This window comes from Lissotriton helveticus, chromosome 10 (genome assembly GCF_964261635.1).
Source record: "Lissotriton helveticus chromosome 10, aLisHel1.1, whole genome shotgun sequence".
Taxonomy (NCBI): domain Eukaryota; kingdom Metazoa; phylum Chordata; class Amphibia; order Caudata; family Salamandridae; genus Lissotriton; species Lissotriton helveticus.
The window spans coordinates 948,394,519-948,413,125 of record NC_136071.1 but is presented as its reverse complement, the minus strand read 5'-3'; positions in this window follow the sequence as shown (position 1 = coordinate 948,413,125).

Sequence of the window (18,607 nt, the reverse complement as noted above, 5' to 3'; positions counted from 1 at the left end):
CATGGAGAAGATGGATGCATCCTGCGTCTGCGGGCCTCAACATCGATACTTCTCACTGTTTGTGAGCAGGTAAGGTACTTTGTTCACCACGGCCTGAGTGGGTCATCTAGTCGCCCGGCCCGAACTTTGACTTTGCCCCGAGCAGGGTGACCTACAGTAACCAGTTTAGCGCTACCTGCTTCTAAGAGGTAGTACTCACTTTATTCTTTAAAAATACATTTCTCAACTTTTTTGGAGTTTTGGTTTATAAAGTCATAAATTATTTTTCTAAAATGTTGTGGAGTCTTTTTGTGGAGATTTTACTGTGCTACTGTAGGGGTTATTGCACACATTTTTTACACATTATCTTCTAAGTTAAGTGTGAGAAGCTGGCTCTGTATATACCATACCAAAGTAAGGGATAGTGTGCACAAAGTCCAGTGGATTCCCAAAGGTAAACAGAGGTTAAAGTAGGCAGTACCTTACGTAGGGGCCGATTCCTATTCGGTAAAATCCCCTGCGAATAGCCATAAGGAGCATATTTCCCATACAAATCGTACCCTTAAACGTCCCCGTACGTACGATGAAGTACGATCCGAATCCAAAGCAGATCTCCATACGAATTGTACAAAAGACCATACGACTTAAAAATCCGTACGAATCGTATTCAGAACACGCAGTACGCGATGTCCGTACGGATTGAAGCTGCTTTTTCTGACCCAGCAAGTACGATTCGTCACGTCAACACTCTGTACGACTCTTTATCAATGGGAGCTCAAAACGTCCGTAAAAGCAGATTTTTGACTCGAGCCGCGTACGAAACGGACCCCCCGGGTATGTGAGTACACCCCATTATTGCAGGGGTACGGTGCTTTGGGGTACGGTGCTTTGGGGTACGGTGCTTTGGGGTATGGTGCGTAGAGATACGGTACATAGGTGTACAGTGCAAGGTGTACGGTGCGTAGGGGTACGGTGCTTAGAGGTACGGTGCGTACCCCCATGATTGTAGGGGTAGAGTGCATATGTGATTGTGTGGCTCTCCGTACAAATTGTTCATACGACATTTTCCGTACGAATCGTGTTCTCGTTCCCCGGTCCGGATCGTACTTGTCGGGTCGTATAGCAAGTTTACGATTCGTACGGTTCACCGTCAAGGTCCATATCGTACGGATTTTCCCTTGCTTTTCGTACGGTTCGCAAAGATGCGGACGTATTTTTACAGATTGTACTACGCGAATCGGACAGATTTGTACGATTCGTACAGAAAGGGATACGAATTCGAATCGTCGTACGGAATCGAACCCTTAGTGTGGGTGAGCAGTAAGGCCTTATCAGAGGGTAGTGCTAAGCATTTATTGTACAACTCAGGCAAGAAATGATTTCACACACTGAGCAGGCATTACTGAGTTTTACGGGTCAGTGGGCATAAATTGGTCAAATGGGCACTCGAATCGCACCACCAGCAGCACAGTGGCGGCTGGGTGGAGAGTGCAGGGACCACATATTAGCCACTGGGCTAAGCATGGTCGTGGGCTCGGGGACTGCAGCAAGCGGGCCACCAGAAAAGGGAACAAAAGCGCCTGTGGTTGAGGTCAGCACAGTAGGATTCAATTGCCAACACAAGAACCACACCAGGATGCGATTGTGGCTGATGCTGCGAATTTGGTTGCGGTTCCCTCAGAGTTGATCAGCTGCCTTTGAGGCGAATGGGTTTTTTGGGGGTCATCCTCTGGTGACTGCAGGCATTCGGTGACTGAGTCGGTCGGACGGTTGCGGTTGCTCTTTCTGGACTGCTCCAGTAATGGAGTCGGTCCGGGTGTTGCATTCGGTCCTGGTTGAAAGGACCTTCTAGTTGTTGGCTGCAGGTTTGATTTAGGAGTTGGTTGAGGTCCAGGGGTCACTGAGACCCAGCCTTGGATCGCTGATAGGACCTACTTACGGTGTTGGTTCACTTGGGTTCCGGGTGCCAGCAGTGGAGTGATAGAGATGGTGCACAGTCTAAATATCGATCCCCAAATATCAACCCACAGAAATATCGAGTTGGAAATATCGAAGGTAAAGAATATCGAGGTCAAGAATATCGTTGGACAGAATATCTACCCTAAGGTAGGTAATATCGAATTTTATTAAATCATTGTAAGTAATATCGATGTTAGTAATATCGATATCAAATATATCGATGTTACTAATCTCAATGTTACTAATATTGATATTTTTATTATTGTTATGTATTTTATTATGTATTTAATATGTATGTGTTATATGTTTTTGTTAAGTATTTTACTGGTTTTAAATTATATGTATACTATTTTTATATGTTAATAATGTTATTTTTAAGTCAATTTTGTGTTTTAGTACCGGAACGGGTTGTGTGTTTATAGGGAAATAGGGTGGGAAATAATTTAATTATACTAAATTAATTATTAATTGTTAGGAATTATAAATGTATTTTAATTAATTTTTGCGTTTAAGTTCTGTAGCGGGTTGTAGGTTTATAGGGGAATTTGGTGGGAAGTAATTTAATTGTGATTACGTAATTAACTATTTTTATTTATTGGTATTGATAATTATTTTTTCTAATTAATTGGTAATTCATTTTTTTAATTTGTAAATAATTTTTTTATTGGTATTTAATGTTTTTAATTGGCAGTTAAGTTTTTTGATTAGTAAATAATTGTTTTATTTGGTAATTAACTTTTTTGATTAGCAATACATTTTTTTAATTGGTGAATACTTTTTATTAATTGGACAATATGTTTTAATAATTGGTAATTAATGTTTAATAAAAAGTATGTTTTGGTATAAAAATCATTTTATTATTTAATATTTTAAAATTGTTAATGCAATGTTAATAATTAATATATTTTTGTTATGAAACATATTGTATGTTTCAATGTTTAATTGTGGGTAATTAATATGTATTAATTTATATTTAGTAGTATTTATTGTTAATTTATGGTTAATTAATTATTGAAGTGTAATTATGTTTTTAATAATTATTAATGGGTATTGGTAAATGATGTACAGTTATTTAATAATTACATTATTGATTATTTTAAATACAAAATGTATTTAAAAGTGTGTTATATTGAACTTTTACGCTTTCCAACACTTTCTCTACTGTTGCACTCTCTGGAGTTAGAATAGTAATTTTTACCCCCACGCTATTCAACGCTTTCCCTACTGTTGCAGTTTCTGGAGTGGGAATAGTAATTTTTACCCCTACGCTGTCCAACGCTTTCCCTACTGTTCCACTCTCTGGAGTGGGATTAGTAATTTTTACCCCTACGCTATCCAACACTTTCTCTACTGTTGCTCTCTCTGGAGCTGGAATAGTAATTTTTACCCCTAAGCTATCCAACCCTTTCCCTACTGTTGCACTCTCTGGAGTTAGAATAGTAATTTTTACCCCTACGCTATCCACGCTTTCCCTACTGTTGCACTCCCTGGAGTGGGAATAGTAATTTTTACCCCTATGCTATCCAACACTTTCCCTACTGTTGCACTCTCTGGAGTGGGAATAGTAAATTTTGCCCCTACGCTATCCAACGCTTTCCCTACTGTTGCACTCTCTGGAGTGGAAATAGTAATTTTTACCACAACGCTATCCAAAGCTTTCCCTACTTTTGCACTCTCTGGAGTGGGAGTAGTAATTTTTACCCCTATGCTATCCAACCTTTTGCCTACTGTTGCACTCTCCGGAGTTGGAATAGTAATTTTTACCCCTATGCTATCCAACGCTTTCCCTACTGTTGCACTCTCTGGAGTGGGAATAGTAATTTTTAACCCTACGCTATCCAACGCTTTCCCTACTGTTGCACTTTCTCGAGTGGGAATAGTAATTTTTGCCCCTACGCTATCCAACGCTTTCCCTACTGTTTCACTTTCTGGAGTGGGAACAGTAATTTTTACCCCTACGCTATCCAACACTTTCCCTACTGTTGCACTCTTTGAAGTTGGAATTGTAATTTGTACCCCTACGCTATCCAACACTTTCCCTACTATTGCACTCTCTGGAGTGGGAATAGTAATTTTTACCTCTACGCTATCCAAAGCTTTCCCTACTGTTGCACTCTCTGGAGTTGGAATAGTAGTTTTTACCCCTACGCTATCCAACGCTTTCCCTACTGTTGCACTCTCTGGAGTTGGAATAGCAATATATACCCCTACGCCATCCAACGCTTTCCCTACTGTTGCACTCTCTGGAGTGGGAATAGTAATTTTTACCCCTACACTATCCAACGCTTTCCCTACTGTTGCACTCTCTGGAGTTGGAATAGTAATTTTTACCCCTACGCTATCCAACGCTTTACCTACTGTTGCACTCCCTGGAGTGGAAATAGTAATTTTAACCCTATGCTATGCAACTCTTTCCCTACTGTTACATTTTCTGGAGTGTGATTAGTAATTTTAAGCCCTACGCTAGCCAACATTTTCATTACTGTAGTGTTTTATGGACTTTGAATTGTAGTCTTATTCCTTTAGCTATTTAATATTTTTTGTCTTATTTTAGATACTGTAGTATATAATTCATTTTAAAAATATTGAAAGTATATTTCATTTTTTAATGTATTAAACATAATTATTTACTTTTTATTTATGTTATTGTTTTATGTGTGTAGATGTATTTGTAATTTATAATATTTTGTATTAATTTCTAATGTATTAACATAATTATTAAAACGTATTATTAAGTAAGTATATATTATATATTTTATGTATATGTTTAATTAATGTTTTATTATTATATATGTACTTATTATTACTTTGAAACATTATTAAATATGTTTAACTATGTTTGTATCATTTACTTAATTTTACAAACAGAAAAAAACAATATTTTTAATTACGATATTTTTAACAGCAATATTTTTTTTCTCGATATTTTTGTACTTACCATGTTGTAGATAGGATGTCAATATTCTTGTCATCGATATTCCTGCGTCGATATTTCTGTAGGTCGATATTTTCTAGGTTAATATTCTGTCAATGAATCGATAGAGACTCAGGGAGTCAGCCGGAGTCAGGGTCGGTTATTTTTTAGCAAATCTGGTTCTTACAGGAAACAATGTCCTTTTTAGTTGCAAAGGCAGGGCAGGTTCTCCGGGTTTTCGAGGACTACTGGCTGCAGACCAAACTGATGCTCTGTTGGAGGAGTCTGAGGTCGGCACAGGCAGGTAGGATTGGGGCCAAGTCAGTTGGTGTCCTCCTCTTCTTCTCTCCGCAAGGCTGTTCGGTCCTTCTTCAGCTTGCTTCTTCTCTTTGGCTCTCGTCTGAGCTGGCATGATTCAAAGTTGCCTCTAAATACTAATTTAAGGGGTGTTAAGGGTAGGTACAGTTCGGGACCAATAGGTCCTTCCATGGGTGGGTACATCCTCTATCATGCCACCCACCAGTGGGAGGGGGGCATAAGCCTCACTCTGGTTGGCTGGGTTCCCCCATATGCAAGATGGAGCTTCAACTCGCCCCCCCACCTGAGGGGTTGGTTTGGCAAAGGTGAGAACACCTCTCTTCCTAACTTGGTTTTCCAGCCAATTCTCCTGCTAAAAGTGGGGATCAGAGCCGGTTGGGGCTAGTTGCAGCAAATGGCTGGGGTAGCTCACAAATTTGGGAGGCATTTGAAGCTTCCACTTCAAGGACCCAGCCCATCCTGGGGGAGGAGGCTTGGCACCTTGTCCCAGGATGTGCTTTGTTTCAGATCCCTGAGAGCAGCAGGTTCGCAACCCAGAGGTCCAGAAGCATGTCTGGTGGTGGCAGCTGGCGAGCAGCAACTCAGCAAGGATACTAAAGTTAGGTCGTTTTTCAGGGGGCATCTCTCAGATGCCCTGTAAGTGCATTTTTCATTAAATCCCACACTAGCATCAGTGTGTGTTTAATGTGCTGAGAAGTTTGATGCCAAACTCCTCGGTTTTCAGTAAAGCCATTATGGTGCTGTGTAGTTTGTAATGACAAACTCCCATACCATATACTGTTTATGGCATTTATGCAATGCACTTACAATGTCTAAGAATTGACTTAGACATTGTAGGAGTAGAGGGCTCATGCACCTGTACCCTCACCTCTAATATAGTGCACCCATCTAGAGGGGCATCTTACCTATGCCAGGGCAGTGGGTTGCAGGCATGTCACACAGGGATGAGTTCCATTTTCACTGTTCACTTTGTTCTGCACCAAAATGTGCAGCCTGCACAGGCAGTGTGTGTGTGTGCATGTGTGTATAAATTAAGTATGGGTGGAAAATTTGTTCCGCTCGCAAAATTTGCGATTTTTTGGCAATTTCGCGATCTGCAAATCGCGCGAAATTGCCCAAAAATCAGCAATTTGTAAGTTGGCGGATTTTTTTCTTGTTCGCGCTTCAAAAATACAATCTCGCGCGCGCGGTATTGACTTATCATGATTCTGCATTCGCTGATGAGTTTTCCTGCCTGTTCGCATGCGCTGCAAAATTTTGGTAGCTGGCTGAGCAATGCCGCGATCGTGAACACGTCATTGCGACCCGAAACAGGAAATTGCGAACAGGAAATTGCGACCCGAAACAGGAAAAAGGCATCGCGAGCAGGCTGGTTAAGTGGAAACAACATGTTTGCAACCGTTGCGACCACATGCGCAAGTTCTTTTTCCCGAACTGGTACAAAATGTAACGAACTCGCAAAAAAAAATTGCAAACTCACGGAATTTGGCGGATTTTTGCGAATCGCAATTACAAATTCGCAAATTCCGTCCATGCTTAGTAAAAATACTGGGCCTCTAATGGTGACAGAATAAGTGCTGTAGAGGTCTTCCCTGGTCACAGTGTCCTTGGTACCTAGGTTATCTTTTAGAAGGGGCTTACATGTGGCCAGAGAGTTACCAATTGGGTTTTGCAACAATACTGATTTAGGGAAAGAACTTTGGCCCTGGGTGCCAGATTGGCAGGACCCAGGCACACTCAGTCATTAGGCAAAAAGTGGGAATAACCATGCAAAAAGATACCACTTTCCTACACACTGTGTGTTTTGTGTCAAGCTACCAGAGGGTGAGTGTGGGTTAATTTAGGTTGTGTTGTGACTTACCCTGACTAGAATTTAAGTCCCTACGTGGAGAGGATAAATGTCTCTGCCAACTATAGACTCAGTTTCTAGCAGTTATCTTATGTTTGGTTCACTTAGCTTGGAATATCATAGTATTGGTTACAGGTCTTTAAAGGCAGCTCAAGCTCAATACAGGATGGGGTCTTTGAGTGATGTCTCTGGTAAAATGAGTGCCAACTAAGAACCTACAGGAGCTAGCATATGATCTGTGCTGGCTCTATTAACAGCTATCGGTGGGTTAATGAGTGCAGGCTTGACAGTGCCTTTAAAGGTCTATGGAGCTTGGCAGCTGGCAGAGGATGCCTGGGGTGTGAAAATGGAGACCTGGAATGATGGATGCTGCAACATTAGGTCCCAGTAGACATATCTGCATGGTGTCAGCCACCACTCGCTCACTACTGTTTATACTCTTTGGGGAAGTAGCTCCATGATCTCATCCTCTTTCTTCTGCAAATGGCTGGTACAAAAGTTCTTGGTACCCTGCACACACACCTCTCCACATACAGAATGCCTAAGCAGTAGCCCCCGTGCTAGTGTTTGGCTTACATAGCTGTTTTTCCCATTCTCATTGCTTCATTTGTAAAATTGTCAAAGTTCAACTCAGACTCCCATGATCAGCCCTATTAATTACAAGTGCGCACAATCCCAAGGCTTCATTGTCCTGAATTCACTACAGGTTTCTTTAATCCACTGGCAGATACTCCTTGACCCTTTCTCTCACCCTTGTAGGCTTCTGCTTTCTCCCTTTGTCATAGTTTTCTGCAAATTTCTCCTTTCTTTGTATATAGTCTCTGGCTCTCTGGAAATGAGGAAAGATAAGAGCCGGTTCCACTACTGGCAACCACCAACTCAAATTAGGCTCTGCCTGTTCCGTTTGTGATTTAAGCTTGCGTTGTTGGTATCTTTGTTGAACCTATTTGGGTTCCAAAATGCGTGCACTACTCCAACTTCAGTTCCTGCACATTGCGTAATGCTGGACACATTTTACAATGCATGTTTTGAAGTGAAATATTACAAAGAAAATCATGTTTGTTGTACTACCTTACAGTCTATCCATTAATTAAGAATGTGCTATGTAGCTAAAATTCAACATTGACTGAAATCTAGTTGGATTTTCTTGGGTTAATTTCCTCATTAAATATGAATGTGTACGGGTTCTGCACACAACTTAACTTATGCTTAAACGTTTGCACGATATGTGTGCTGTGTTAGATTAGTGCCTGCACACTAGAATAATAAATGTATGTGGCATGGTAACTGAAGCTACCAGGACTCTAACACGCACAACGGTAAATTAAAATTTTCCAATAGTACATTCAAACCAAAAAACATCAATAAAGAGAATATCACATTTTCATATTGTTATCATTTATAGTCATTCATGATTGACAATTGCTATTTCATTGCATCATATGACAGATCATTTTACAATGCCAAGAAATTGAATTTGAACATTAATCATTAAAAACCCAATGCATTTCGGGGCAAGAGCCCCTTCGTCAGGGGTCTGTTTAAAGGAAGAAAAGAAGAAAAAAGGAAACTCTGTTACTCATGACGCTTTTGAGGATAACTAAATTTCTCTAGCTTATTGCTTTTACCAATTGAATATTTACGATTCTTACCACGTAGATAGGGCGACACAACGAGTCTTATGGTGATCTATGTTATTTTGTGACGAACAGTATATCTAAAGAAAAAATTATTGATTGTTGTGTTATTACTCAAGCTCTCAATAAATGAGTAATTAGACCACATTTCATGAACTAGATTGAAAGGCGTTTACCTGAATCTGTGTTTAGCATGGAATATCTGCAAAAAGAATCGTTGAGGCATTTATATGGTTGCTTAGAGGAGAACCAAACTAAATCTTTTTGACCTTTAACCTGCGCATTATCAAAATACGAAATTTAAATTCGCTCACCTCTGCACGTTTTGTCTGACGCGTTAATGAAATATCCTACATGGATCAAAAAATGTATGAACGTTCCAGTCAGTGTCCGTACGTTCAGAAAAGCCTTATCGAAGGTATCTCTATGATTAGTGGAATAAATTACCTGCGAGCCTCGAAAATAATATATTTGTCTCGCTGCTTTAGTCGTTAGCCTCTGTGAATAAAGGGAGGGGAACGCGTTTTAATAACTTTCAATTGATTATATAGAACGGTGTAATGCACGTTAGTGCTAGTTTACTTTACTGAGCTTACCATTTTACATGAAGCGTCTCGCCATTTTCGGAGTCCTAGAGAAAGTGTGCCCACCAGGTTTTACTCTGAGGACGCTAGTCCTTTTTTAATGTTTGTTAACTGTTGCACTGAATGCAACAATAGACAAAGGACTAAGTCTTAGTCAAGGGACTTAATTATTGTCGGTCGCCATTATTAAACGGTGAATTTAATAGTTAAATTAGCTAATTATAAGTTATTAACACGGTGGATAATACGTTATTTGGAATGGTCCCACTGCGCAAATTATGTTGAAGTATTTGTTCACGTCATAACTTCATTAAAGCAACAAGGGTTGGACAAATGCATGACGAGTGCAAGTATACAAAAAGCGCTGTTGTGCATTTTGCATCCTGCCTATTTACAATCTTCATACTTGGGGAAAAGAGTCGAGAATTTTTTTTTTTAGAGAAATATTCATACATAACAAAATACGAGTGCATGACAAATGCAAGTGTATTCAGAGCGCTGTTATACATTTTTACATCCTGCCTATTTACAATCTTCATGTATGGAGGAAAACGTCGAGAAAAGATTTTTTAAGGGGTGTTTATACATAGAGAAAATACATTTATGAACTCCTGTGTGCCTACGTGAAGATGTATTGTTGTACTCTACTTATATACAAATCACTGAGAATACGAGTCCCTAGGGGGTCTGCTGATATGAAATTTATAAGAAACAACTCATCTCCATTTTGTCATTCAATCCATACGGGGTCAAAGTTTGTAATTTGCGTATCCAAAAGGCTTCCCTCTGGAGAAGTACTTTCGCATTATCCTGTCCTAGTCGCTGTGGAATCAGCTCAATAATTTGGAATCTCAATTGAGCAATTGTGTGTGCTGCTTCTGTGCAATGTTTGGCCAAGGGAGAGGTATGATTTTTGTTACGAATCCGACTCTTATGCTCAGATAATCGCAATTTTAGTTTCCTGTCGGTTTTCCCGACATACAATATTCCACAAGGGCATTTGATTGAATAAACTACGTGTTCTGAATTACAATTGGTGGTGTGCCTGAGTTGAATTTTTACGCCCGTGCGCGGGTGTTGTAGGGTATTACCAGGTATGACGTTGTTACAATTCTTACAATTAAAGCAACGTGTTGTGCCTTTATAGATCTCTTGTTGCTGAGTACTTCCCTCATTTCTAATAGGCTTGCTAAGTAGCTCCTTCAGATTCTGTGCCCTTTTGTAGGCGAATAGTGGTTTGTCAATGAACAGAGTTCCAAAGTCTTTTTCGACTTGCAAAATCTCCCATCTTCCTTGAATAATTCTTTTTATGTCTCTCGATGATGTCGAGTACTTTGAACAAAAACCATCCTTTTATTGATGAGTTTAGATTTCTTCTTGAGAAGTTCTGTCCTAGGTATTGTTTTGATCTTTTCAATTTGTGCTTCCAGCAATTTCTTGGGGTAACCCCTATCCAAATACCTTTGCTTCTGTTCTGCCAAGCTTTTCTCACATGTTGTGTTATCGGAAGATATCCTCTTTATTCTCATGAACTGTGATATTCAGAGGTTATTAATGAGATTAGCCGGGTGGAAACTTCCATACAACAACGCAGTGTTTTTATCGGTCTCTTTCTTGTACAATCTTGTTTGGATTGAATTATCCATTAATTCAACCAGAACATCCAGAAATGGTAACGAGGTCGTACTGATGTTATGAGTAAATTGGATTCTTGAATTTGCTAAATTCAAACTATTGATATTTTGCTGGAGCTCCAAGGCAGATCGTTTCCAAATTATAAAGATGTCGTCTATGTACCTCTTGTAGTACACGATTCCTTCTTGCCAGGTATGATCTTCGAGTATATAATCCAACTCAAACTTCGCCATAAAGATATTCGCATATATGCAGGCACCAGGAAATCCCATTGCTGTTCCAGTGAGTTGGGTATAATATTCATTTTGCCATGAGAAATAACTGTTCACTAAGCAGAATTCCAGAAGCTGCATCACTAAGTACTTGAGTTCTTCAGGCTTGTCAGTTCTTAGTAAAGCCCATTCCATGGCTTCTAGTCCTTGCTTATGTGGGATTGACGTGTACAAGGATGTCACGTCTATAGTGCACAGTGTCCATTCCATACACCCGTCAGTATTGATAGTTGAGAGACTCCTGAGGAAATCCGAAGTGTCTTCCAAGTATGTTGGCCAGTCCTTAATAAATGGTTGCATCTGTGCATCTATATAGATTCCTAGATTCTCAAAAATTGATGAGCATCCAGACACTATAGGTCTGATTGGAGGATTATTCAGGCTTTTGTGGACCTTTGGCAAAAAATATATCCTGGGTCTTCTAGGATACAGTTGTCTCAAATAGCGCCTAGTCGTGCCATTAATCCAACCCAGATTTTCTGCTTTGTCTAGAATTTCATCCAAGGTTGGGGAAATTTCCATCGTTGGATCCTTGTCAAGTTTAGCGTAGGTATTCATATCCTGAACATGTTCATTACCTCTTCGGATGTAAAAGTCTGAGTCCATTATGACTAGTCCTCCGCCTTTGTACGCCTTTTGGATCACTATGGTTGTGTTTTTTGCCAGTGCCTGCAATGCACTGTGCTCTGCTCTTGTTAAATTGTTAAATTTTCTTCTGTACTGTATTTTACTCAAATCAGTTTTCACTAGCGTTTCAAATGTATCCAGAGTTTTATGAGATACTGGTGCGCAGAAAGTACTTTTGGGCTTAAATTGCGTTTCTGTACTGTCCGCTGTGTCAATAGGATTCAATATTGTAAAGAAATGCTTTAATCGTAAGATTCTCATGAACTTGAAGAATGCTACTTCTGTTTCCAATTCATTGGTGTTATATGCACTTACAAAAGTAGTCCCTTTATTTAATAGTCTTTCTTCAAATTCAGTCAGGGGATATTTTGAAATGTTAATTACGAGGTTTTGGTCTGGCTCCGCAATCCCGTTTTCTTTGCTTGTTCTTTTTCCTTTTCTTTTTCCCTTTCTTCTTTGCGTCTTTTTTCGCTCAGTTGTGCGGATGATTGATCTGGAGGTTTGCTCTGCGGTTGGCCCTTCTCTACAAAAGTACTTGATGTAGATGCAGATGCTAAATCCGTTATAGTTGATGTTTGCAAACCTGGTTTATGACGCTGCTGCTGGGCAAGGGATTGCCTCGAGGTGTTTGTGTCACTCTCTGAAACCACGCTCTCTCCAGATGAAGAGGATTGTTGTTTTTTGCTAGTATATCTTCTTGTGGCATATATTTCTGCCCAAGTGTAAGCTTCATTCAACTTATAATCAATCGTATCACGCTTGAATTTACGCAGCTTTGTCTCCTGAAGCTCCTTCCCATATTTATCCAATCTTACTTCCATTTCTTCCAAGAATTTGGTCCATGGTTCATCCTCCATTTTTGCAGACAGTTCCTGTTTGTTATTAAATATTTCCTCTTCTAGATCTTTTATTGTCTTGGCTAGCTCCTCTACTAGCAATAGGATCACGTCTAGTGAACATTTATTGAATATTTCAAACCATTTGTCCATGAATTTAGGGTAGATTGTAAATAGGCAGGATCAATAAATGTTCACTAGACTTGATCCTATTGCTAGTAGAGGAGCTAGCCAAGACAATAAAAGATCTAGAAGAGGAAATATTTAATGTCAAGCAGGAACTGTCTGCAAAAATGGAGGATGAACCATGGATGAAATTCTTGGAAGAAATGGAAGTAAGATTGGATAAATATGGGAAGGAGCTTCAGGAGACAAAGCTGCGTAAATTCAAGCGTGATACGATTGATTATAAGTTGAATGAAGCTTACACTTGGGCAGAAATATATGCCACAAGAAGATATACTAGCAAAAAACAACAATCCTCTTCATCTGGAGAGAGCGTGGTTTCAGAGAGTGACACAAACACCTCGAGGCAATCCCTTGCCCAGCAGCAGCGTCATAAACCAGGTTTGCAAACATCAACTATAACGGATTCAGCATCTGCATCTACATCAAGTACTTTTTTAGAGAAGGGACAACCGCAGAGCAAACCTCCAGATCAATCATCCGCACAACTGAGCGACAAAAGACGCGAAGAGGAAAGGGCAAAAGAAAAGGAAAAAGAACAAGCAAAGAAAACGGGATTGCGGAGCCAGACCAAAACCTCGTAATTAACATTTCAAAATATCCCCTGACTGAATTTGAAGAAAGACTATTAAATAAAGGGACTACTTTTGTAAGTGCATATTACACCAATGAATTGGAAACAGAAGTAGCATTCTTCAAGTTCATGAGAATCTTACGATTAAAGCATTTCTTTACAATATTGAATCCTATTGACACAGCGGACAGTACAGAAACGCAATTTAAGCCCAAAAGTACTTTCTGCGCACCAGTATCTCATAAAACTCTGGATACATTTGAAATGCTAGTGAAAACTGATTTGAGTAAAATACAGTACAGAAGAAAATTTAACAATTTAACAAGAGCAGAGCACAGTGCATTGCAGGCACTGGCAAAAAACACAACCATAGTGATCCAAAAGGCGGACAAAAGCGGAGGACTAGTCATAATGGACTCAGACTTTTACATCCGAAGAGGTAATGAACATGTTCAGGATATGAATACCTACGCTAAACTTGACAAGGATCCAACGATGGAAATTTCCTCAACCTTGGATGAAATTCTAGACAAAGCAGAAAATCTGGGTTGGATTAATGGCACGACTAGGCGCTATTTGAGACAACTGTATCCTAGAAGACCCAGGATATATTTTTTGCCAAAGGTCCACAAAAGCCTGAATAATCCTCCAATCAGACCTATGGTGTCTGGATGCTCATCAATTTTTGAGAATCTAGAAATCTATATAGATGCACAGATGCAACCATTTATTAAGGACTGGCCAACATACTTGGAAGACACTTCGGATTTCCTCAGGAGTCTCTCAACTATCAATACTGACGGGTGTATGGAATGGACACTTTGCACTATAGACGTGACATCCTTGTACACGTCAATCCCACATAAGCAAGGACTAGAAGCCATGGAATGGGCTTTACTAAGAACTGACAAGCCTGAAGAACTCAAGTACTTAGTGATGCAGCTTCTGGAATTCTGCTTAGTGAACAGTTATTTCTCATGGCAAAATGAATATTATACCCAACTCACTGGAACAGCAATGGGATTTCCTGGTGCCTGCATATATGCGAATATCTTTATGGCGAAGTTTGAATTGGATTATATACTTGAAGATCATACCTGGCAAGAAGGAATCGTGTACTACAAGAGGTACATAGACGACATCTTTATAATTTGGAAATGATCTGCCTTGGAGCTCCAGCAAAATATCAATAGTTTGAATTTAGCAAATTCAAGAATCCAATTTACTCATAACATCAGTACGACCTCGTTACCATTTCTGGATGTTCTGGTTGAATTAATGGATAATTCAATCCAAACAAGATTGTACAAGAAAGAGACCGATAAAAACACTGCGTTGTTGTATGGAAGTTTCCACCCGGCTAATCTCATTAATATCCTCCGAATATCACAGTTCATGAGAATAAAGAGGATATCTTCTGACAACACAACATGTGAGAAAAGCTTGGCAGAACAGAAGCAAAGGTATTTGGATAGGAGTTACCCCAAGAAATTGCTGGAAGCACAAATTGAAAAGATCAAAACAATACCTAGGACAGAACTTCTCAAGAAGAAATCTAAACTCATCAATAAAAGGATGGTTTTTGTCTCAAAGTACTCGACATCATCGAGAGACATAAAAAGAATTATTCAAGGAAGATGGGAGATTTTGCAAGTCGAAAAAGACTTTGGAACTCTGTTCATTGACAAACCACTATTCGCCTACAAAAGGGCACAGAATCTGAAGGAGCTACTTAGCAAGCCTATTAGAAATGAGGGAATTACTCAGCAACAAGAGATCTATAAAGGCACAACACGTTGCTTTAATTGTAAGAATTGTAACAACGTCATACCTGGTAATACCCTACAACACCCGCGCACAGGCGTAAAAATTCAACTCAGGCACACCACCAATTGTAATTCAGAACACGTAGTTTATTCAATCAAATGCCCTTGTGGACTATTGTATGTCGGGAAAACCGACAGGAAACTAAAAGTGCGATTATCTGAGCATAAGAGTTGGATTCGTAACAAAAATCATACCTCTCCCTTGGCCAAACATTGGACAGAAGCAGCACACACAATTGCTCAATTGAGATTCCAAATTATTGAGCTGATTCCACAGCGACTAGGACAGGATAATGCGAAAGTCCTTCTCCAGAGGGAAGCCTTTTGGATACGCAAATTACAAACTTTGACCCCGTATGGATTGAATGACAAAATGGAGATGAGTTGTTTCTTATAAATTTCATATCAGCAGACCCCCTAGAGACTCGTATTCTCAGTGATTTGTATATAAGTAGAGTACAACAATACATCTTCGCGTAGGCACACAGGAGTTCATAAATGTATTTTCTCTACGTATAAACACCCCTTAAAAAATCTTGTCTCGACTTTTTTCTCCATACATGAAGATTGTAAATAGGCAGGATGTAAAAATGTATAACAGCGCTCTGAATACACTTGCATTTGTCATGCACTCGTATTTTGTTATGTATGAACATTTCTCTAAAAAAAAAGAATTCTCGACTCTTTTCCCCATGTATGAAGATTGTAAATAGGCAGGATGCAAAATGCACAACAGCGCTTTTTGTATACTTGCACTCGTCATGCATTTGTCCAACCCATGTTGCTTTAATGAAGTTATGACGTGAACAAATACTTCAACATAATTTGCGCAGTGGGAACATTCCAAATAACGTATTATCCACCGTGTTAATAACTTATAATTAGCTAATTTAACTATTAAATTCACCGTTTAATAATGGCGACCGACAATAATTAAGTCCCTTGACTAAGACTTAGTCCTTTGTCTATTGTTGCATTCAGTGCAACAGTTAACAAACATTAAAAAAGGACTAGCGTCCTCGGAGTAAAACCTGGTGGGCACACTTTCTCTAGGACTCCGAAAATGGCGAGACGCTTCATGTAAAACGGTAAGCTCAGTAAAGTAAACTAGCACTAACGTGCATTACACCGTTCTATATAGTCAATTGAAAGTTATTAAAACGCGTTCCCCTCCCTTTATTCACAGAGGCTAACGACTAAAGCAGCGAGACAAATATATTATTTTCGAGGCTCGCAGGTAATTTATTCCACTAATCATAGAGATACCTTCGATAAGGCTTTTCTGAACGTACGAACACTGACTGGAACGTTCATACATTTTTTGATCCATGTAGGATATTTCATTAACGCGTCAGACAAAACGTGCAGAGGTGAGCGAATTTAAATTTCGTATTTTGATAATACGCAGGTTAAAGGTCAAAAAGATTTAGTTTGGTTCTCCTCTAAGCAACCATATAAATGCCTCAACGATTCTTTTTGCAGATATTCCACGCTAAACACAGATTCAGGTAAATGCCTTTCAATCTAGTTCATGAAATGTGGTCTAATTACTCATTTATTGAGAGCTTGAGTAATAACACAACACTCAATAATTTTTTCTTTAGATATACTGTTCGTCACAAAATAACATAGATCACCATAAGACTCGTTGTGTCGCCCTATCTACGTGGTAAGAATCGTAAATATTCAATTGGTAAAGGCAATAAGCTATAGAAATTTAGTTATCCTCAAAAGCGTCATGAGTAACAGAGTTTCCTTTTTTCTTCTTTTCTTCCTTTAAACAGACCCCTGACGAAGGGGCTCTTGCCCCGAAATGCATTGGGTTTTTAATGATTAATGTTCAAATTCAATTTCTTGGCATTGTAAAATGATCTATCATATGATGCAATTAAATAGCAATTGTCAATCATGAATGACTATAAATGATAACAATATGAAAATGTGATATTCTCTTTATTGATGTTTTTTGGTTTGAATGTACTATTGGAAAATTTTAATTTACCGTTGTGCGTGTTAGAGTCCTGGTAGCTTCAGTTACCAGGCCACATACATTTAATTTCCTCATTAAACATAAATCTTGAGTAAGTATCTTGGTAGATGTAAGTGTTCATATTAAGGCTTAGCAGTTGAGAGTCATTGCTAAGGTTGAGAAAGTGAGGGATTAAACAGAGGCTTTATTTCATTGTTTTTTTTTTTAAAGACGAAAAACTGAAAAAAACACAGGGGTAAATCACAAAAATGACAATTAAAAAAGGTTTAAGGTACGTGAAGGAAGGTGCATGGATGGATTAAAAGAGACATCTGAAACAATGTGGCATCCGACTTTTAGACTATTTACGACTTGGGTTCGGTGCCCAAATGCTCTGATTGGATGGATGTCCCTTTTAATCTATCCATACATGCACCTCCCATCTCGTACCTTAAACCCTTTTTGCTTGTCTTTTTCGTGCTATACAGATAACCCATCTGGGTTTTTCAGTTTATCGTTAAAAAAAACCACCAACATCAATCAAGGGCAACCTCTGTGTAACCCCTCTGGTGAGTGCATATTCTCAAGAACGTGTGATAACCATTGCAAATGTATCTTAACGCAACTCTTCACATCGCAGTCTATCAGGGGAAAATAACGCAGTGTTAACATTGTATTCTCATCACGGTGGTACCATGCGATAGTCTCATGATAACACGTCCAATGACCTCGTCAAAATCAATGCAACACAGCAAAAATGTGAAACACAAATGCGAAAAAAGCTGCGCTGTCCGAAACCACAACACAAAAAACAGCGATAACCAGCGACAGACCTGCAGCTCCCACACATCACGTAGGAAAATGCACCATAAAATCAGAGAACAAAATGATGAGATGACAATGTATGAGTACAACCACACATCCATGAGGTAGAACAAATGAATATTGTCCCGCATCAAATAGGCCTCTACTCACAGTCACAATGTACATTAACATGTAAACTGCGCCAATGCGTAAACATACATGGAACACACTGTGAAACTGAATCTCCTATTCACGTTGAAGAGGGACAATCAACACCTCTTGCACACAGACCTGACATGTTTATGACCAAACAAGTATGAAAGCATAGACGAAAATAGGGGCATTGACTCCCCCATACATACATGTTGCTCATGTTGTGGGACCTGCCTCATCTTCATTATCATCATCCGGTGCATCTGGTACCTGTATCAATGGGGCATTGGTGCTTACACATATGTTTTGCAATACACAACATGCAACGATCATCTTGCACATGATGTCTGTGCTGTGCAGGAGCCTGTGATGTCCTGGCACCTGAAATGTGACTTCAACACGCCAAATGTCCATTCCACAATGCCTCTGGTGTGTTTGTGGGTCGAATTGTACTGCCTCTGGGCCTGTGTGTTCAGAGCTCGGAG